This window comes from Diadema setosum, chromosome 15 (assembly GCF_964275005.1).
Source record: "Diadema setosum chromosome 15, eeDiaSeto1, whole genome shotgun sequence".
NCBI lineage: Eukaryota > Metazoa > Echinodermata > Echinoidea > Diadematoida > Diadematidae > Diadema > Diadema setosum.
The window spans coordinates 29,197,190-29,220,476 of record NC_092699.1 but is presented as its reverse complement, the minus strand read 5'-3'; the positions used below and the strand labels follow the sequence as shown (position 1 = coordinate 29,220,476).

The 23,287-nt window shown below is 39.6% G+C and overlaps 1 long non-coding RNA gene across 1 annotated transcript in view; it reads left to right on the top strand.

Annotated features, from left to right (window-relative positions):
• Window positions 1-975: 975 nt before the first annotated feature.
• Window positions 976-23,287, top strand: part of LOC140238442 (uncharacterized) — a 59,429-nt gene continuing 37,117 nt past the window's right edge. The window contains exon 1 of the long non-coding RNA XR_011901911.1: window positions 976-1,122. This is a non-coding gene — a long non-coding RNA (uncharacterized lncRNA). The remainder of the gene's footprint in view (window positions 1,123-23,287) is intronic.

Sequence of the window (23,287 nt, the reverse complement as noted above, 5' to 3'; positions counted from 1 at the left end):
AAATGTATGAATTTCTAAAAAAATAGTTGGAACGTCATGAAGTATTTCTGACATTGCGCATTGCTTCGTACCGTCAATGTAACATTTTTGAACAAAACACGCTTCGTGTCGTGTCAGTGTAAGGTCCCTTCACAACATCGCATCCATCACATGATGTCTCGGCTCGATTTTCCCCTTTTCCCATACTTTTGTTTAAATTCTTGACCCCAAACATAAACAAATATACTTTGCCTAATTTCCGGTTTCTGGTTAAACTATATGCAGACAAAAATTTAAAACATTAGGAAATTATACAATGATTTCTTTTTTTTTTTTTTGTAATGAACTTGGGTCGTTTTTGTATCCAGGTATTAAAATGTCAAGGAGCGTTATTTTTTTATGATTCCAAGAGGAATTCAAAGTCCATTTCATAAAGATCGATTATGACGGGGCTGAGATATCCCAAAACGATGCAAACAAAGTTTTGATAAAAGGTGGGATATCTTAGCCATTTCAAAACCAAATTTTATATTGTTGATAAACTTTAATTCCTTTTAGGTGTTTCATTTCCTTGTCTATATTTTCTCGAAATAAGCTTCTTAAGTACTTACTAGAAATTTCATCATCAATCGATTAATTAACTTTTTATGTATTCATGTAAGATTGCGGCGCATATAATGAAAGCACATTATTATTTTCTCTGACATCGACCAGCCTTTGCAGATTTCACACGTCTGATAGCGATATTGTCTAGTACAATAATTGGATGCCATTGTACTTGATTGTACAAAATGCTAGGAGTAGTATAGCGCCATCTTTCGCCAGCCAATGCAGACTGCAGACGCTCGCCAAAGAAGCCGCGCTCATCTCAACAGCGTTGGATGAGAATCCAAGGCTAACCCCCTGCGCTGGGCCTGGGATTCAACGAACCGGTCGGCTGCTGTGGCACCGACGTTTGTACCCATGTTTTCAGACTGGCGACGCGGGCAGCTATGTTATCGCACCGTAGAATCTCTTTGTGGATAATCTAATCCAATATTTATTGAAAAGCTACAAAGTGACCTGACAGCTCGTGCTGTCATCAGACCAGATTTATCGGCGACCTCATGCTGGTTATCTGTCGAGGTTAGATTGTACTTGGAGGTAAGTAGACGACGTTTTCTACTCAATTTAAAGCTAGTTGTCGAGAATCAGTAAACTACTCTCGTGGATGAGGGGCACGTGTGTACCCCCGAACTTGCCCGTTAGGCACACTAAGATCTCTCGCAGGGGTACGTTGGTCTTTTTCGGGTTCGGACAGAATAGGTGTGCTTGAATTCACCAAACAGGTTAAATAGTTTCAGAGTGTGTTCGTCGGTACCGAAGCTCCAAGTTTCGCAACTTTGCATCGCTGTACGGGTTTTGATAGAAAGAGGGACAGAGTGTATGTTTGATAGAGAGAGAGGAATTTAGGTATCGGCTGGCGGTAAGCTGAGAGATGCGCAAGTCGTGTGTATACATGTGATTGTGTGTGTGTGCGTGGTAGCACTGTGGCAGTAGTGTAGGGTCTTGAAGCAGCCACTTTCCCCTGGGCCGGCTGGCTGGGGTGCACATCCCTGTTGGTGAGATGGTGCGTTGGTCCACAGACACGGGCACGCGCTGGGAAGGCTTGCTGTCGCGTGACCCAAAACTCGAACCGCTGATGAACCGATTTAGAAGAACTGTGCTGACACGCGACATCTTAACGACATTTCCTTGCTGTGGTGTGCATAGCTATACTCCTAGCAAGCATTCTTGTGCTGGTTAGCTTGTGCAATAGGATCAACCAAAATGAAATGCACCAGCTACAATAGTACAACATCTAGATTCCTAGTTATCTGCTTATAACAACCACTGCCTTTTTTGCAACTGCCTGAATGAAGGTTATGTTGTCTTATTAGAATATATTCAAATGTGGGTTCATAGACATAAAGGATTATGGATCATATGAATATATGTTACAAACATTTTATACTTCTTTACACCATAAACATGACAACTACTGAGTAAAAAAGAGAAATCATAACCAAAGTGAAGAATTTTAAAGATGAAATACCGCAGGAGAAACATTCCCAGGAAATTTTCAGGTCAGTGCTATAATTTCTTGGCACATTTCATTTGCGAACAAGCAAGGTGATACATCGTCCTCGAAATGGAGGTGGGCATTTTCAAATCAAAGAGAAACATTGAGACGTATTCGTTTTAATACTTCGCCCACCCTGGCTTTTGCAATGTGTTTTCTCAGTCACCTAATACCCCCGCTTCCCATTTTATCAAATCCTAATTCTCGTAGAAGGCGACATAAAAGAGAAAAGAGCCAAGCGGATGTGAAAAACTCGGGCTCTTGTGCACGATTTAAGACATTTTAGCTGGTGGCTTATGTTCTCTCATTTGTGGCTGACGGGCAAAGCTGATTTGAGGTTGTTTTCTCCATTGAGGGCTTTTGCTTTCTTCCATTTTCCTGCAAGCCCCGCTGCATTTTCTCACACATTCAGCCACGGCGAAAATGCAAGCTTCCCCCTCTAGCTTATTTTTACTTAATCACGGGATTATTGTCGTCCGTCCAATGATGGAGGGTTGAGTTTCTCTGCAGAGAAAAGAAGAGCTCCAAGGGTTTCAAGGCACGCTGGATAACATCGCGTGGTAATGAAAATCATTGATTTTCATCAGCATTGTTGCAGTGCTGATGTTGTTGGAAGCAGCTTATAAATGGGGAGAAAAAAAAAGTACCTGGTTGGGATGTAAATTGTGTTTATATGTCAACTATTCACTCTGATAGTATTATAAAGTAAGATATCATGCTACATTTCATTTTCTTGTGAGATAAAGCCACAACTCTTTATGCAATAGCGTGTGTTTGCCCATACCATTGGCAGAACTTCCTTATTTTACAACTCATACGTGTGATGTTTGAATATTCTATTTGATGTATTGTTGCGTGCAACACTGCATTACAACTAGGACCTATTTTGGAGAACAACATTTTTACCAATATCCTTGTATTGATTAATTGGTAATTGTGTATTTTTTTTGTGTAAGTTTCTATTTTTTTGAGAAAAAAAAATCAAACTAGGAAATTATGCACTACAGAATTATTATTATAATCTATAAAAAATTCCTGGATCACTAGCAAAATTTATTTAATCATCTGTTACTTGTCTCAGTGAACTCAATCTTTCCTGTAAGTTTCATCCAAATCCGTTCACAACTTTATGAGTCATTTTGCACACAGACAAACAAACAAACAAACAAACAAGCCAGCCAACAAACAGACAAACAAGTCAACACAGGTCTATGAAAACATACATGTTACCTCCTCCCTTGGCGAAGGTAATACAGATAGATAAATAATTGAAATAAAATGAAATGAAAGGAGAAATATGTCCTTTTCATGTAAAAAGATATTTTTATGTGATGAATTGTTAGTCTAAGATAGCATGCATAACAGTACATTGTACCTTTTATATGTTCAAGGTCTAATTGCTATCTATTATCTCATACATGTATGAAAGAATAGACAGCTCAAGATGATTTCAACAGAATTGAATTATTCCCTTGTCTCATGGGTGGCAGGTTTGTGTGTAAACAAATAGTACAGGGCTTTTTACACATTTTGATGCACCATTTGGCACCTCCTTTGTCAGCCTTAGCCTGCATTTAGCTGTGACTTGTTGTGAACATCCTACAAAGTTGTATTCCTCTGTGAGCGTCTCGGACTGTGTGATAATGGCATTGTCGATAGTTCATGAACCGTTTGCGTGAAATTCTAAAAGTAACCTGTTGTGAACCCCCCCCTCCCTCTTCCAGGGGTTATCCGCTGAGGTGAGTCAGGAAACAATTGAAGTTTCTTTTTTTTTCTATCTTTTTTTTTTTTTTTTTTTTTATTGCCTCTTGTCCGTGCTTTCATACCAACTGTGAACTCACATGTATGCCATTTCCCCCCTTTTTCCCCTGACTGCTGGAACAGTTTGTTACCCCCCCCCCCTTTGCACTATTTGTCTTGCATATCTTGATTCAATATTTGCAAAAAGGATAAACACACCAACAGCTATGATAGTGCTACTCTTATCAAGTTGGAGTGTGGCAAATCGGAGACAAAGTGTCTGTCTACTATTTCAACTCTTGAGTCTAAAGAGTTCTACAGTAGTAGAGACAAATTTAAGAATAAAACATATAAAGAATGAAATTGCACAACACTGGAATTTCAGATGACTCATCTTTTCATTGTCTCAGAGTTTAGCTAATTATGAGGATTGAGAAGTGTGTTTACTCAGTCTGTGCTATAAGACTAGCTACGTTCAGTCCCACAGAGGAGGACGACCACCCCCCCCCCCCCCCCAAAAAAAAAAAGTAGGGTAATACAGAGACTTCTCCCGCTTGAGATTTGATTTCTCCCGCCCTGGCTCTGTGTCTCCCGGTGGAAAGGATTTCTTGCTTATTGCTATCATATGTTGAAAAAATAAGCCTTAGATAGCATCAGAGAACATCTAGAACCCTAGGAACTTTGCGTTTCGCACACATCAATTTGGAGTCTCCCGTTTGCTAGGGGTTTCGGGAGGGAGAATCTCCAGATCAGAAGGTGATTGGGGTTGGAGTCTCTGGTAATATGAATTCAAGCAATTGAATGTTGAAATGAACATGAACATTTCCAGAAAGATGAGATGATTTGGCTGTATTGCCCCATATGCACGAATGAGCTCAACATTCATTACTGTTTAGGTCGAGTGGTTTACCGTGATGTAATACCACAAGTGTCATAAGCATTGCTGGAATCTGCGAGGACCATTGACAACCTGTTGAAATTGTTGAAATATCTTTGAGTCATGTTCCATGAGACCACTTACAAACTAGATATTTTTATGCCTCCGCCACGAAGTGGTGCCGGAGGCATTATGTTTTCGGGTTGTCCGTCCGTCCGTCCGTCCGTCCGTCCTTCCGTCCGTCCGTCCGTCCGTCCTTCCGTCCGTCCGTCCGTCCTTCCGTCCGTCCGTAATGAATTTTGTGGACAAGGTAACTATCAAAACTCGTTGAGGTATCCTAATGAAACTTGGCATGTATGTGTATTAGGGGGTGAAGTTGTGCCTATCAACTTTTGGGTGCACATGCTCAAGGTCAAAGGTCAAAAGGTCAAGGTCAAATACATAAAATTCCACCATATCTATTGAATGCCTGAAGATATTTTCTTGAAACTTAGTGTATACATGTATTACCCAATTAAGATTCTCTGGTGAAAGTTTGGGTCATGAGGTCAAAGGTCAAAGGTCAAAAGGTCAGGGTCAAATACATAAAATTTCACTATTTCCACCATATCTATTGAATGCCTGAAGATATTTTCTTGAAACTTAGTGTATACATGTATTACCCAATTAAGATTCTCTGGTGAAAGTTTGGGTCATGAGGTCAAAGGTCAAAAGGTCAAGTAAAAATATTAAAACCTTTTTTTTTTCTCCATACCTTGGAAAATTGTTCAAGGTATCTTCATGGAACATAGTATATACTGACTGGAAGTGATTATCTAGAGAATGTAGGGTTCATGGGGTCAAAGGTCAGGGGTCAAAGGTCAAGTGCAACACTTCAAAATATTACTATTTCCCTCCTATCATGCAATGCCAGCAGGGTTATTTTTCTTTACACTTGGTGTATGCATACATATGTAACCTAATAGAAATTGTCTGCAAAGTTTTTTTTTTCTTCTTTTTTTTGCCTCAAAGGTCAAAAGGTCAAAGATCAAGTGAAAGTGCTGAACTAACTTTTTCCTCCATATCTCGGAAGTGGCTCAAGTTATCTTGAAACTTAGTACATATTATGCATGTTCTACCTGAAAGTAATTATCTTATAAATTTTAGGGTCAAGGGCCAGATGAAAATGGTAACAATTTACTATTCAATTCAGAAATTGCACTTTTTCTCCACACCTGTACAGCTTGAAAATTACTCAATGCCTAAATGTATGAATGGGTCAAAGTCAAGTTAAAGACCTTAAATCCCTAGATACATGCTCTCCTATTCATCCAATTAAACCTAGGTCAAGGAAGGTGAACATTCAACACATTTGTGACAAACTTGTCATTTCAATATTTTGCCAATTTTGTGAAAATGTAATCACACATTGCCCACATGTACTATCTAGACCTATTGGGAAAATCATGCATTATGGCGGAGGCATACCAGTCGCCAAAGCGACATTTCTAGTTGGTGTCTAAAATCTTCTGGGGCATTTTTAAAGGTCCAGTTTACCTTTGGGAGCAGTGATTTCAAAAATGTTCAAGATATCACATTTGATGCATATGTGTAGGTCTGTTGTATCACAAAACATCCTACCATATAAAATTTTCACAGTAAATCCTAAAATATAAATTTTCGCAATAAACCATAACTGTAGATGGTTTAGTCTGGAAGCATTCTTATTATAACTATTGTTCACATTTTGTGTATTTAACAATACTTAACATCGATTATACGGATTCAAATTTTTACAGTGGTTGTTTCGATTCCTAACTCACATTTTAGAACTATTTTAAAGCACTAATGCTGGGTTTTTGTTTCATCTGCAAATGGTAAATTATGCCTTTAAGTAACCCCAAAGATTGTTAGCTACACAGACATTCAAATGATTTGATCACTCTCAAGAACATGCCAAGTTCAGCTTTATCTTACACTGATCTTTTTAATAATGTATACATTTTTATACAAAACGCTCTCATTTTGGCTTTTGAAACTGTGCATTCTGCAAAATGTCTGAATGGCTGATATTTTGGTCATGCCCCGTAGTTTGTATTCTTTAACATTCCCTAACCCCCCACCCCTGTCCCCCTACCTTCAACTCCGGTCCCCCCACCTTCAACTCCGGTCCCCCCACCCCACCCCAACATCATGCAAGTGGCTTGACCTGTTGCTGTGCAATTGTAGGCTGGCATCACTGAGTCAAGATCTCACAGAACTTTTCAAAATCTCCCATCTGTCTTCATAGTTAAAGATGAGTCAGCGTTTATCTTGCCTCTTGCCAATGACTTATCCAACTTTCTATTATGTCCTTTTAAAAAAAGTTTGTCGAGTTCTTTCCTGTTTTCATTGCAAACAGCGTTTAAAAGAAGCTCATTAATGTTCATGAGTAGCGTAAAGATTATTTCGAGATGACAGTGGGTGACTGATTTATTTTCTAATAGGGGACCTCATGCCACGTTATATTATGAATCATAATCCGTTCAGTCCTGACCCCTACCCACATTTGCAAGGACTAATATTGCCGAGAAGACAAATTGCCTAGCTGACTTGAGGCAAAGTTTTTAATGCCAGGTCTATCCCATTCAAATGGTGGCGGAGATCATCGAGAATATATCAACTGATGTATCGCTTGGAAATACCGCTGCTTTATGCCGAATGTCTTCACTTTTTACCCCCTATTCATATTCTTTTTTTCCCCCCGATGACAAATGGATGATTTATGCCCCCGGAATACTCGAGTTAATGCCTGTCCCTTGCTTCTTCCATTCTTTGCGCTTATTAAGTAAAGTCTGAAATGGCTCTATCACATTTAGGATAGTTGCAAATTTATTGATTGGAACAAAAAAGAAAAGTAAAATATCTCATAAACAGCAGCATCATTGCAAGGAAATAGATTAAATGCCAAACTTTGACTAATCTTGTCGGAGAGGTTCCAAGTTTGATTAAAGAAATGCTATGATTTGATAATGGAGATATTCCTGTTGCTGTGGAGCAATAAAGATAATTATTTTTTATCTTTTGATACCTTGACTATACTGACTGGAATGATGATTGAACATAGTTCCATTAGGAAAGGATGCCCTGAGCTTTAAAGAGGATAAGTGAGAATTTTTTTTTTTGAGAGAAATTCACCACTAGCAAAAGATAAATCTACTTTAGTGTCACACCAAACTTCAAGTCCCATTATTATCATTAAATCGTCTGTATATGTATAGATCTGTTGTGTGGACAGTGTGTGGGTGTATGAGATACAGGATTATAAGAAAAGGAGAGATAGATAGATAGAGAGGGTTGTGGGAGCTCAAGACTTCATTTCATTTACAAAATGTTAGCTCATGTCATGCAAACAGTAGATAATCAAAAGCGTACAGCATGCAGAAGCGATTATTCACAGTGGATCTTTTCCCCATACATTGTAATAGGTGCGGTGGGACTGGCAAAAGATTGAGAAGGTTAAGATTGTGATCTCTCAGATTTCAAAGTCTTGCCAATTCCATTTTTCTTTGCAGTGAAATGTTATGAAACATTTTTATTGAAACATTTAAAAAGCTTCTGAAATCACATATGTTCGTATCTTGTTTTGATTGCATTTTCAACGAATTGTTCATTGGGGTATATCTCTATCTATCTCTTTCTTCTTTTTCAACCTTCTTATGTACACGCTACGATGTATGCTATTCTTTTTATAATTACGTCCCTCTGCGCCTCAGAATAGGATACTAGTTCGAAGGCGCATTACAAATGCTGTACTTATTATTATTATTATTATTATTATTATTATGTTTCTTAATTAGTTTTTTTTTTCTCTCTCTAAGTGTATCATTTTGAAGCATAAGGGTTGATCAGTCCATGCACCCCTGCCTTCAGTAGTTACAATGTAGGTGTACACTGAAGCTGGATTTAGAACTTCAACCTCACTCAAAGTTAGGGACTGTGTGAGCATTCTGATAGTTCAGCAATAGCTAATCTTCAAGCAGGGAGTATGAAAGACCTTTCACCTCCCTGCTTCAGGTTCTTTGACAATCTAAACCACAGTTTGTACACCACAACATTTCTGCCTCACCACTGAACACTGAACAGGGGTTATTGCAAGCTGCTCTTCATACTCCACTTCTGGATGTTAACCCGTTGAGGACGAGTCCCGAGTATACTCGGGCAGGTGTCTATGGAAAATGCATGTTGTCGCAAAATCAGACCATCCTCAATGGGTTAAATTACTTGGTGTAGCTCATTAGTGATTCAACATCTATTACATTATATCTATCTGTCTGTCTGTCTGTCTGTCTATCTATCTATCTATCGCTATCTACAAAGCGAGAGAAAAAGAAAATGGAGAGAACTGTAAGTAAAAGAGAGGAAAATGACAACAGAGTGTCAGCATGTATACACCTCATAGGGAAATGACAGGAAGATCTGGTAAACCTACTTATTTGCAAGAAGAAAAAAAAAAGAGTTTGGACCAAGAAAAACAACAACTTTCTAGGGAGAGCGAACAAAAAAATGATGATTACAAGAATGGAAGGGAAGGAAAGAAGATTGTGGTTTAGGGAAAGAAAGTTTAGGGAAAGAAGATTGTGGGGACCTTGTACTGATGATCGATGGACATTGGTAGGCAGAGATGTTAACTGTTACCTGATTTTTTGGCAGTATTTTGTAATTTTTGTGTTAGATATACTGCAGGTTTCATGGAAAATACTTCCCCCCCCCCCACCAGAATTATGTCTTATTTCAGTCCTCAGATTACTGCATTGCTGTTTACAGGGTGTGCTCCGGGGAGGTAGGGAAGAAACTAAAGCTGCATATACATGTAGGGGTTTATATTCAGAACTTTGTACATACAGTGTACAGCTGTTCATCACGTTGCTGGCAGTTTTCTCTAATACATTGTATCTTCTACCCTGCTTGAACCCTGTCACTAATGAGCTGGCACATAATGGGGGAATGCTGTTCAAATGTCCATCCTTTTATTTCTCTTTCTATACTTCTCTCTTTTTCATTCTCCCCCCTCTCTTGCCCCCCCCCCCTCTCTCTTTCTGTCTTCCCTCTCTCTAACAGACAGACGGACAGACACACGTTGGTATTCTGGAAGGTACCGGTAGAGTACCTGTAGTTGAGTGATCCCTGCACGTTGTTTTATTGTGTCGTTTCATGGCCTGTTAAACCCATTCATTACTGCTTCAAAATGATATCATTTACATCAAGCTGTTCTGCTACCATAGAGAGGGGCAAAAAAGGAAAAAAAATGAAGCAGTATTATGGAGGAGAGTTTGTAGGGCAAATATTATGAGGAGCATTATCCGACATGACAAGGTGATTTCAGAGAATACTTGAGGGTTTGGTATGGCTGGGAATTGTGATCTAAAGTGTACAATGGAGACTGGGGAGAGATTTCTTGCTTGAAACCGCATCGTTTTTTTGTTTTTTTTTTTGGTCTATATATACAATGTATCTATCAAAAGCCAGTACCCGTAATCTTTGTACCTTTTAATTTGGGGCGGGGGGGGGGGGGGGGGGGGGAGGGTGTAAGGGGAGGGAGAGAAGGGAAGGAGAATGTTAAGTGAAATATAATATATTTCAAGTGATTTCAGTACATATCATGTATTAAAGACAAAGGAAATAAATATTTACAAGGAAAGAAAATAAGTATTTACATGGAAAGTATTCAAAATATTACTGTATGTTTATACAGTACTTTTCTGCCAACAGGAGATTTCAGTACAGAGAAATAGCTTTGTGTGTCATATTCATCACATTATTCTTTCAAAAGATTCAGTCTAACATTTTGTTTCATTTTGGATTCGTATTGAATTTGTTGTTAGGGATATACTCTGTAAACAGAGTGTGATTCGTGTGTTGTAAATGGAAGCTTTTCATAACAGCACTAGAATGTCTCGCATTTTGTCATTGCTCGCCTTCATCCTATCATCTTTGATGTAAACCGGATTTGTTCTAGCAAGATGCTCCTTCAGATCTCTGATGTAGTTTGTCATCAACATCAGTTGATTAAATGCTCGTAGCAAAGTCGATAGCGCTTGGCGACGACATGCAGCGCTGCCCGCCTTCATCGGGATAGGATGGAACGCTCGGAGGGAGCTTCATGAACAAGCTCTTTGTCGAGAATGCAATCAGGAGAAGTAATGTCCATGGTTTTCTGAATCCCACTCTTATTATCATATGCGGCTGTGAGCTGTCTTAATACACAGTGGCTTCAGAATTCCGTCATTTGCTTGTGTACTGTCATCTTAATGTAAAACTCTTAACATGGGGTGGCTCTTTAACATCATGCATTGATCAATGTAGGCAGTTTTATGTTCCCGTAAAGTACATTATAGTATACGATGACAATCTTACCTGACTGCAGGAAGTTTTCAATAAAAACAGACTCTCTGTAGATTTCTAGAAAAACAAAGCAAAATGTGTTATTACAGTGAAAGTGTTCTATACTGAAAGTGGATTAGAATTGAAAAGGATGGCTTTTCCAATCACGGCAGAGAGGGGTTCACTGACAGAGGGAAAGAAACCAGAAAAAAAACAAACAAACAAAGTAGGATGCAAAATGGCGCCATGCTTTGTTAGGAAGATGAGAGTTGTGATCCCTTTATTTCACTCTTGTTCGGAGAAAAACATTGACGTAAACAAAATCCTGATGAACACGGAAATTGGAACATGAGGCAGGATACAGTGTGGTTTTTATGAAGTGGAGTGCCATTCAAATCCTTTAAAGGCCGTGTCACACCATAACGCGGGCTTGTGGCGAGGAGGTACGTGTAGTTTCCAGCACGTAGAAGATTTTCAGCGGGCGAACAAGAATGTTTGCAATTTTCATTCATGCCAAGTCATACCGTACGGGGGAACTTCTGCGGCTTCACTTGCGGGGAAACAAATTTACTCCAAGGAGCTCTCTGCAGTTGGTCCGCACCTGACAGTATCTAGTGCGTAGTTGCCCGGAGGTGCTCACGCAAGTCCGATTTAACCGCAGCCAAGTTTTGAGCATGACCAAAACTTTTTCCGGGTGAGTCACGGGAATGCCCGTAGAGGTCCACGCAGAACGCCAGTAGGAGACCCTTAGCGGCAGTACTTCCCAGGCAATTCCCACGCAGGTACTTCGCAGTCCCGTATGCAGCCAAAATAATGAAATTCTGTGAGATTTCAGCCATTCCATTAGAGGAATTCCTTCACTAAGTTGTCAGCCCCCACGCGACTGGTACAAAGGTCACACAGTATACTCGCAAGTATAACGCGTCCAGCAAGTAAAACACATGCGCTGACTCGCACAAATCCATTTCTGCCCTCAGGAATGTCCGGTATGCTAGAAAATCCCTACACGTAACAAGCCAGAGTAGCTTGCCCGGAAAGGTGTGACAGGGCCTAAACACGGTTGCAGGTAAAAAAATACGCGTGCGCACCTCCGGGCGACTACTTTTGAGATACATGCTAGGTACTGTCATGTGCGGATATACGGGGACCTCCGGGTAGTCAAAATTGTTCTTTGCAAGTCGCACGCAAGGCTGGTGTGACACAGCCTTTAAGAACATTGTGTGATGTTTATATCTTGAAATAATGCAATTTAAATTTGTGTACCATGGTCATCATTCGTGTATTAAACAAATTGCTGTTCATGAAGTGTGTTGTTTTGTCCTTTGCGGAGAATGAACCCACACGAGGAAATAAGTTGTACTGGATCAGTGAATGTTTGATGCAACACGCCAGTGAAGATATTCATGAGTAATAAATTTGGCTCTTTTTGTTTTTGAAAGCTATCCAGGGCTCAACACTAACTTTATTCTCCAATGGCCCATGTTGGGCAATCATTGAATTTGAAATTTTGGTAGCCTGAAAAGGAAATGTAGTGGCCCAAAATACAGGGTATAAAGAAATATCAATTTTAGTTAAACAAGCCTAGTCAGGCCACCCCACATGGCAAGATTTTGTGTTGTTTGTTTGTTTATTTGTTGTTTTTATGCAACAAGCTGAAATTTGAAGCTGTGGACCATTCCGTATTTGGTTGAGTCATCAGTTTAAAAGCCCATTCACACTTATGGTGAAAGACCGAGGTATTTTATACAGTATTTGATAATGTGAATGCAGAGACACTGCAAAATACTTCATGAATTACCATGGTAAACAAAGGTTGTTAATTCAAAACTTCGCTTGAAATAGATATGCATGCAAGCTTTGAATGAGAATCGTGTCACAAAATACCTCCCAAGACACTTGCTGTGTATTTCTCACTTGGCCTGACACACTTTTTGTCTTTACCCCGTACATGCGCGTGCAGTGCTTTAAATACCTCCGAGTGCTGTCGGGTCGGAAATGAGAATGGTACCAACTGAAAAACTGTGACATCTATTACTGTTTCCGTTTAATATTTTGCGAAGTTTTTTGTTTTCGCGAATTTCGCAAGTCGGGTACTATTCATGAATTTAAAAACATGCAAAAATATTAAATGTGATCCCCAACATAATGTGACGTGCACGCATGCATTTCTCCCTTCAGTACTTTACTCCCCATTCCCGAATTTAACCACTGGTGAAATAGACGAGAAGTCCTGATTTGCGAATAATTAGACTCGCTATTAAAGGCATAATTTACCATTTGCAGATGAAACAAAAACCCAGCAATAGTGCTTTCAAATATTTCTAAAATGTGAGTTAGGGATAGAAACGACCACTGTCAAAATTTGAATCCGTATAATCGATGTTAAGTGTTGTTAAATACACAAAATGTGAACAATAGTTATAATAAAGATGTTTCCAGACTAAACCGTATACAGTTACGGTTTATGAAGAAAAACCCTGATATCTCCTTATATTTTAGGTTTCATTGCAAATATTTCATATGGTAGGATGTTTTATGATACAGCAGACCTACACATATGCATCAAATGTGATATCTTGAACATTTTTGAAATCACTGCTCCCAAAGGTAAACTGGACCTTTAAAATATATGGCGTATACAGCACCGTATATCACCAATGAGGACAGTGCCAACAAATTCCCATGACATTTGATACCACAGTAATTTCAGTGTGAATGCACCTGATGACACATCAGCATTCAGTATTATCTTCCCAGATAAATTTGACTCGCCCGGTGTAAAAAAACAGAAAAAGAAAATGTATAGCGGTCTGATATTGATATCCAGTTTTAAATACTTGATGCATGACACATGAGTGTTAAAATGAAGAGTTTATGCAAACAATGTCATTGATATGTGATGGGGATGGTTTTGATATTTGTTTTTAGAGGGAAAAGGAGAGAGTATTTTGGGACATTGAATGAGTGGTGTAAACCCGTTGAAGAAGAGTCCTGAGAATACTCGGGCAGGTGTCTGTGGGATATGTGTGTTGTAGCAAAATCAGCCCATCCTCAGTGGGAAATACTGACATTCAATCTGCCATAACTTCAGGCTACACGCCCCCAGTGCTGCTCAAACATTTTGCAAGTTACTTCATACATGTTAATCTATTGATGTTGGTGATGTCATTCTCAACGCGCTTTTCTCGGAGCAATTATGTATCCTGTAGAAAACACTTTGTGATACATTTAAAGGGTGTAGACACGTTAGCTTTGGGCCATCACTGTACTGTCAATCCTATTGACCTGCTGTCAAGCCCCCATGGTGATGTGAGGGAACAAGTGTTTTTTTCTCTTTATTCCCCCTCATTATTTCCGCTTTAAGTGGGGGAGGATAACCGGTTTTACAAGATTGATTTTTTTTTGTTGTTTAAACTCCTCCTATGTCATAGGCAGATGCCCTCATATTGATTTAGCAACTTGATGTGGGGTCAACGAACTGGGGATCTGGAGTTTGGTATCACCTCATGGTAGAAGTCAGGGAAAGGCTTTGTGGCTATGATGACAGTCGAAAACATGATAAAAAGGAAGGAACATTTTTTATTCCTAGAAAAAGCTTATTAGCTCTGGAGCATACTTACAATGACTTTCAGTATACATGAGATCATTTTTAAAAGACAGCGATTTAGCGGCATTAAACAAAAATGGAAATCAGTTGCTGCCATGTTGTCGACAGATTTGTACAATTTGTATTGATTTTTGTCAGAAAATACGTGTTGGAGTTTACATGTACCTATGGTCACCTTCTTGTCATTTTTTTTAAACCCAAGTTTATCGGGCTTTTAACACACACTCCACTTGTCAGTTAGTAGCGTGTTGAAGCTGTCAAATTAATATTAAATTAAGAATTTGGGTCAGCGGTCAGACTGAGAAGATGAATTCTGTCCTTTCCTGGCCAGGTGAGCTAGGCAAGAAGACGTACAATGTAGGACACTTGTTGAGAATGGCAGATGCATCTACATGAGCTGCTCTGTAAAGTTCATCAAAGTTTAGTTGAAATTTCCTGAGTATCCTATTTTATTTTACACAAATAATAAGACATAGTGAATATCTGAGAAGTTTTTCCTCTATGGAAGTCAATTCATCACAACTTATGCCTACATGTAGTGAAAGGTGACTTCATGGAGTTAATGGCAGAGTCCTGCTAATCAATTGATTAAATGCGGGCAACCATGAAGATAATTGACGGATCCGTGATGCTTTGTCCAAATTTTCCTTGCGGAAGTGGAGCTGATTGCGTCGGTGTGCCGTAACGCTAAAGAGCTGGATTATAAATAAAGAAAGTGAGGGGAAGGGCATCATTCTGTCCGATCGTTACGGCGGCGACCCGGTGGTGTGGTAAATTGCGCTCTTGTTTGGCAAACATGTATTGATTGGTGCAACTACTCTCCCTCGTCAAGGGTATTGAATGTAACATCCTTTCAGACTAAAACATTCCTGTATCAGGAGTGACATACAGGTATAGTGCCTTCGACGGAGAAGAATACAGATGTATGAATGCAGTTGATTTTAAGTGGCATGTTTCTCAGGGTGCGATACTGTCTTTACATGGCAGTGGCATGTGCGTGGGAATGGAAGGGAGAGGAAGAAAGGTAGGGAATAGAGAATTAAAAGAAATAAAATCATGAGTTAACCAAAAACAGAGCTTCATCTGGCTAAAATGACTGAAATCTGGCGTGCCAGTACTTGTGTTGCATGATCTTTACAAACAAAACAACACACTACGGGGGTTCATTGAGTTGGTGTGTTCTGGAATATCTTATTCTTAAAGAGACTGATAATAATGCTTACATGATCATATCTATATTATTTATGTATGCAGACACTACAATGTACTTTCTACTGCAGAGATATTCAACACGAGCATGATAGCGTGAGGGTCCATTGAGTTGCGTGGGTTTCAAGTTGAGACAGAATGCTCTGAATTACCAGACCAGAGAAGATGAGCATTCGTTCTGTCATCCAAGGGTGCTCCTTTGTCCCTAAGCCGATCATGGATTGCACAGGATTAGGATTAGGACAAGACTCCCAGGCTTCAGCTCGGCAATCCTCTTGAGAATATCCTGTCAAGCTGTCTTTCCTATCCTCTTTTTACCAGTCACTTCTTTTGTAGATCAGTGTCTTAAGTACAACTTGTCATTTGTAATCTTGTGTCTCAAAACCCATGAAAAGTGGCTGGGGTAATTTTCATGGTTTTTCATTTCATGACATTTATTAAGGAGTAATCCTATCTAAATCTGAGGTTTTAAGCACAAAAAAAGCTAACTTTAGCATGTATGGGTGTGCTTCTTTTTTTTTTTTTTGTTAAAGAGCTTTTGTACACAAATCTGTTTCATTTGGACAAGTTCTTTGCTGTCTTACACTCGTGACGTACAGGAATGTACACAAGGAAGAAACCCTGCAAGAAAATTTTCGTAACAACCACAACCAGTGATTTCACTGGTTCTTTGAATATATTCTTAGAATGAATTTAGTAAAATAAAGTGCCAAATTTCGAGATATTATCTGATCATCCCTTCTTGTCAGTTACCATGGATTTGTGAATGCCTCTTTTATGTGCACACAATTTAGAGTAGGACCCTCAACTTCAACCCCCCCCCTTATTTAACAGGATTAAAGCTTGTACAATTCAGAATATCCTACATCCCATATCCAATTCATTTGAACAACAGCTGAGAATCTTTAAAATCTGACATTAAGTATTAAAAAGATATGATCTAATCTAGCAAATTTGGGTGGTTTTGTGGTGCACAGTCACACATAGCATTTGTCTGAAACAAAAGCACTCAAGGTATTCAATATTATTTTTACTGAGCACTGTTAGTTTGTGCGGGATGATTGACAGGAATTCTGTTGGCAAGAACTTGGGAAGACTTGAAGCAAGACTAAGTGGGAAGAAGAGTTGCCGGATAAACAGTACACATCGTCTGGAGTGGAATCACTGCGAAGAATTGAATTTCGCCACCACCAGGCTGGTGGGTGATGCATAGTTTTAACACAGTGTTACTTCATCTTACTCGTCTGCCACCTCTTCTTCTACATCATCGCCATGGCAACATTTCCAGAGGACGTCTTCATCCTTATCACTTGCTCCCGTGTCTGACATCTCATCAGGACGTAACCCACTTAGCAGGTTGGGGTAATTCAATCAGAGCCCTTATTTTGCTGGATTCCGATCCCCTTCTCCCAACCCTACAGCACCAGTTTTCCCCCCGTCTTTCGCCAGCTCCCAACTACCGCATCCGATTTGCAAGAAGCCAAGCTTTATTGTACAACGTAGCTGGGCACTTGCGTAATACAACTCTCTCCTGCACAGACACAGACACAGAGCTGACGACACCACATTCTAGTTGGCTGTAATGCATATCTAGAGACTAAAATATGAAGAACAGAATGAGGTTTGATCAAAATCGGACCTACACTACACTCGGAAAGCCCCTCCCCTGTTTTCATGGATCAGTGATGCTAGTCGCTGCCACACACTCAAATTGACAGAGGTGAACACAAATTTTCACATTTTTATATTTGTATGATATGAAATTAAGAACAGGATACATCTGTTGCATCTAATGATTCTATAGGCGATGCTCATTACAACGAAGTCCTCGGGACCGGCAGTTTTCTTGTAGGCCTACTGTATAAAAATTCTGTTACAGCTGAAAAATAATGTATGTATGAAAATACATCTAGTTGATGTTGGAACCTGAATGTTTACTTTATTGGAGATTTCTTTTTAAGCTTTTTCATTTTGATGGGAGCGCACTATTCTTTCACCTTGAAAAGGCATGGTATGGAACTAAATTTTGAAAACTGAAACTAAAACCCGAATTTGTGATTTAATCTCTCTCCTATGAAGAATATTAACCCATTGCAGACTAGTCCCCGAGTATACTTTGGCAGGTTTATAGATGGGAAACACATGTTAAAACAAAATCAGCTCGTCCTCAATAGGACAGTTTGCATGTTCATTGTGCAACAAAGATGGGTGCTTCTCCTCTTCAAAAATTCCAGCTATTTTCTCTCCGTGACATCCGTCTGTCACAGAGTAAGACGTCTCCATTTACAGAAAGAGCTTGATAAGGTGTCAACTATGGTCAAGGTCTTTTGAGTGTCCTTGAATCATAGCCTCTAGCCATAGTTTGTAACACTTGACCAAAGGGACATTCCCCTTGACACCTATACACTGCTATCGACATAGTAGTAAGTGTCTATATTGATGTTTCCACTGTTTGTGTTGGGGATCTCCTCCATTGGGCAGTTGCTGTCCACTGGCCAGCACTGAGAGTGGACATTATATGCATTGTCTGCGAAGCTGAAGTGTTTTCTCGTTTTTGTGTCCCGTGTTTGTCCAGGAGCGGGAGGTTGACACAACTTCCCCCCCCCCCCCCCCCTCAAAATGGCCGACTTGTCAAGTGTTGAAATTCCCACGGTCATAACACTTCACACTCTCTCAATGCGTAAACTGTAATGCAAGAGTTAAAATCTGTTTTAAAGTGTACGTTATTGTAAGTAGCCACTTCCACAAAAGCCCCCCCCCCCCCCCCCCAGGGTAGAAGATACAGTTGCTCAAACAGGCTAATTGTAAATGCAACAAAATCAGCACTTAGTTTTAAAGAGACTACAATATGATACATACTGGCATCTAATGAATCCACAATTTCTTCCACTCAGTTATATGCAAAGTACTGTCCAAATATGTAGAGTTGCCAAGTCTCCTTGATCCTGCAGATGGCTTGCTCCCTGAAATCTCACCGTAAGAGATGTCAACCGGACTGCCAGTGACTTGTGCTACTCAAAAGACAAAAAAAACCCCCCAAAAAACTAGACTTGGAATTTGTCATCAAGTTGACAAATTAGGTGATCCGATGTATTCGAAAATCAATGATTTGAGTCCTGATCCCATTAGGCATGACCATACAGGTTTCATCTGTGTTTAGGGACATTGGCAGTGTGATGTTTGGATTCTCATTTAGAAAATGGAGTCAGGTCTGCCATCTTTGGTACCAAATTCTGTATACACTAACGAAGATACAGAATGAAGTATGTTTGACCATTGACCCTACTTTGCACAGCCAAGATGGCATCTGAGCAAAAAGCTTTAATTTTAGCGAAGTTTTTCGACATGATTTGGACGTTGTATGAAAAAACGGAGGACACATAACGATAGTGCAAAGTCTCAGCTACAACATATTAAAATCTGGGAGAAATTCACGGAAAGGTAAGTGAGCTAGTGCTCGATAAAGACAATCATGTCAATTTTCACATCTAGAAAAATTTCCTCCCATAGAGATAACACGTCATAACGAAGACAGAGAAAAAAGTACATTTGACCTTTGAACCCACTTTGCACAGACAAGATGGCATCTGAGCAAAAAGTGGTTATATGTGAAATGATTCTTGTAACATGGTCTTTGCGTGTGCAAAATATGGGAAAGATAGGACATGTCTTAACCAAGATACAGGATAAAATATTTATGACCTTTGACCCTAATTACCATACTGAAGATGGTGTCCGATCAAGTAGTTGTTATTTTATAAAATAATGCATGTGACATGAACTAAACATGTGCAAAATATGGTGGTGATAGGCTATGTTTTTCTTGAGTTATTGCAAAGAAAGTCGCAAAAAGAAAGGAATATGAAAATACATCAAAGATAAGCTTTAATTTCAACCAAGTTTTGGGATGTGATTCCGACACCGTATGAAAAAACAATGGGTAACTGTCGATAGCCCAAAGTCTCAGCTGCAACATATTAAAATCTGGGAGAAATTCACCAAAGGGTAAGTGAGCTAGTGCTCGATAAAGACAATCATGTCAATTTTCACATTTAAAAAAATTCCCTCCCATAGAGATAACATGTCATAACGAAGATACAAAAAGAAGTACATATGACCTTTGACCCCACTTTGCACACCCAAGATGGCATCTGAGCAAAAAGTGGTTATTTTGTGAAATGATTCTTGTAACATGGTCTTTGCATGTGCAAAATATGGGAAAGATAGGGGGGAATTACCAAGATACGGGATGAAACATTTATGACATTTGACCTTAATTTACATACCCAAGATGGTGTCCGATCAAGTAGTTGTTATTTTATGAAATGATGTACGTGACATGAACTAAACATGTGCAAAATATGGGGGTGATAGGGGCTGTTTTTCTTGAGTTATTGCAAAAAAAGTTGCAGAAAGAAAGAAATATCCCAATACATCGATGATAAGCTTTAATTTCAACCAAGTTTTTTGACGTGATGCAGACATCGTATGAAAAAACGAAGGGCACACTCACGATAGCACAAAGTCTCAGCTACAACATATTAAAATCTGGGAGAAATTCACCGAAGCATAAGTGAGCTAGTGCTTGATAAAGATAGTCATGTCAATTTTCATTTCCAGAAAAACTGCACTCCCATAGAGATAACACGTGAACTGGTCAAATTTGACAAGATTACTTTCAATCCATTTTTACGAGGTGATGCCGTCATCTAATCAAAATATTGTTATAGTAGAGCGGTTAAGCCCTCAAAATCATGAGAATTGTGCAAAATTTGACTAAAGTATGAAACTTTCACAAGTGTTAGTACATACCATAAGATTCATTTTAAGATCGGGAGGTAAGTCTGATTTGACCTCTGATGACCTCCAGAGGTCAATGAACTATGAATATCAGAATATTGATGTTTGGAGGCATTTGTGAATGATAGGCTTAGATCTTGGTTACGCTGCACTAAATATGCATTTGTACTACAAATCTTCTGATTCCACAGGGCATTGACAGGTTTCTACCTTTGACCTCTGATGACCTTTAGAGGTCAATGACCTCAAAATACCATAATATTGATCTGTGATGTTATTAGTTAATGACAAACATGGTTAAGATGTGCAAAACTAGCATATCTGTTTTGCACATCACAGATGTGCAAAACAGATATTGGAGACCACAGAGATAAAGTCAGGAGTTCTACTTTCTTGGTACATCATGCCCCCCCCCCTTCCAAGTCAACCAACTAATCTTTATCAATGCTGAATGCACCATCGACCTACGCTGTGAATGTGATGAGGATCTGACTGTCATGACTGAACCGGCGAGCAGCAGGACAGTAGGAAAAACTATGAGTCACGATAACACAAAACTTTAGTTTACGCCAATTTGGAGTGCAATTACAAACTCCAAATAGTCAAATGGTGTTATCGGAGATGGAGATGTTGAAGCGCCCTGTCAGACTGATACAAAGTGGAGAGTGATGGTGACGAAGAGAATAGGCCTACTGAGAGCGTGACGGCAGACCGCTCAACGGACGGCCCAGTCACGCTGACGAGATCGACAATGACATGCAGACGAGGACCTCATTCGTCGACCGAGAGTGATCATTTAAGAGGAATGACTTTCATTTACGTTTGAAGACATTTCAAGAGATGTAGTAGTCTGATATGTTAAGGGGCAAATCATTCTACTGTTTGCAGTCTTGTAAACATACTTGTATCTTTAGTGAAAACTGTTCGAGTACGTGGACAGTGATAAATAGGCCCCTATAAATCACTCTGTCGAGTAAATTATATATGAACTAAATGGCTTCTTTTGAACGTGTATTATGTTGAAAAGTTCTTGGTAATTCTTTTCCAGGCAAAATGTGTACATGAAAATTCCGATGTTAAAAGCATGTGATGGGAAATGTAAACAGTATGTGCGAATGCTTCTATGTTTCCTGCTAAACTTGTTTGTTAGTGGGGAAAAGAAAAGAAAAGAAAAGAGAAGTCTCACTCTATGTCTTTATACCACAACGCCTACGGATATTTTTGTTTCATATTGTTAGTGGAGAAAAGAAAAAAAAAAGAGAGGTCTCGCTTCATGAGAGATGTTCAGATCCTGTTCCACACCACAACGCCTACGGATGTCTAGGAAGAAGGTGGGTTTGAATGTCTTTAAAAATAGGGCCGATAGAGCACCAACAGTAAGTGCAGATTAATTGGCACGCTATCTTTTGAAGAGAAACAATACTTTGTTTCACACAAGATGAAAAAGCAGAAAGACAACTGATAATCATCCGCTCATGAAAAATCAAGCAGAAGTTTTTCAAAACATTTCAAGAGGCATCTTGGTGAGTTACAGTCTGTTAAACATGCCAGTAATACTGTGAAAAACAAATTGAAGGCCACCTTCAATAGGCCACCTGCAATACAGCCCGGCATTTTGCGACATCACAAAACCTTTGATCAACACGTTCCATAATTATATACTGTACGAGCTGAAATTTTCGCGTACAGATATTTTCGCGAATTGCTACTAGGAGGACATTTTCACGTGTTGTTAATTTCGCGGTTGCGAGGTATAACTGTACTTATGTATTCGCACGTTGTTATTTTCGCGGTTCAAAGGCGATTCGCGAAATTCGCGAAAATAAAACCACCGCGAAAATTTCAGCTCGTACAGTACTCGTGATGGAGAGGGAAAATAGTAAACAACAGCATTGCAAGATTGATGCATTTCTTCCAAGGCAACAGACAGGAACAGATTCCACGTAGAATACATAAACATGTACTTGGATTTTTCCATTCATTTTCCCCATATCATTACACACAATCATTACACACGTATACTTGATATGGTATTCAGCTGACAGATTCAGCTGTCAGGGCGGTGAGTTGGCTCAGTCGGTAGCGCATCTGCCTCACGATCACGCGGCCCGGGTTCGAACCCGAGTCTGGACTGAGCAATGTTGTGTGTAAACATACCGTCCCCTCTAGCAAGAGGCAAAACACTCTGTCCCTCGGATAGGACATAAAATGGAGGTCCCGTGTATGAAAGAGTAATAACTCATGCACGTAAAAGATCCCGCTTCATTCATTCATCGCAAAGAGCAGGGTGTCTAACCTGGTGAAGTGGTCCCACCTCACATGCAACTGGACCCCATGGAAGACCAGCTTAACGTAGCTAAATATGGGCTATCCAGCCATCTTCGCAGATGGAAATTAACAAACAAACAAACAAACAAACAGCTCACTGTGTGCAGACTGAGCACGACCCGATAATTCAGAACATCTGCCTGAGAAAGGCTTCTAGCCTATCCCGCGAGTCAAAAAGAAGCTTTCTTATCATCTCGTGCATCCTGTACTCTATGTGCAATGCACTCATCATAGAGACAAGCTTGCCTTCACCCAAACTGTTTAGATATTGCCATTGGAAGACTCTGATGATCGCATACAGTGG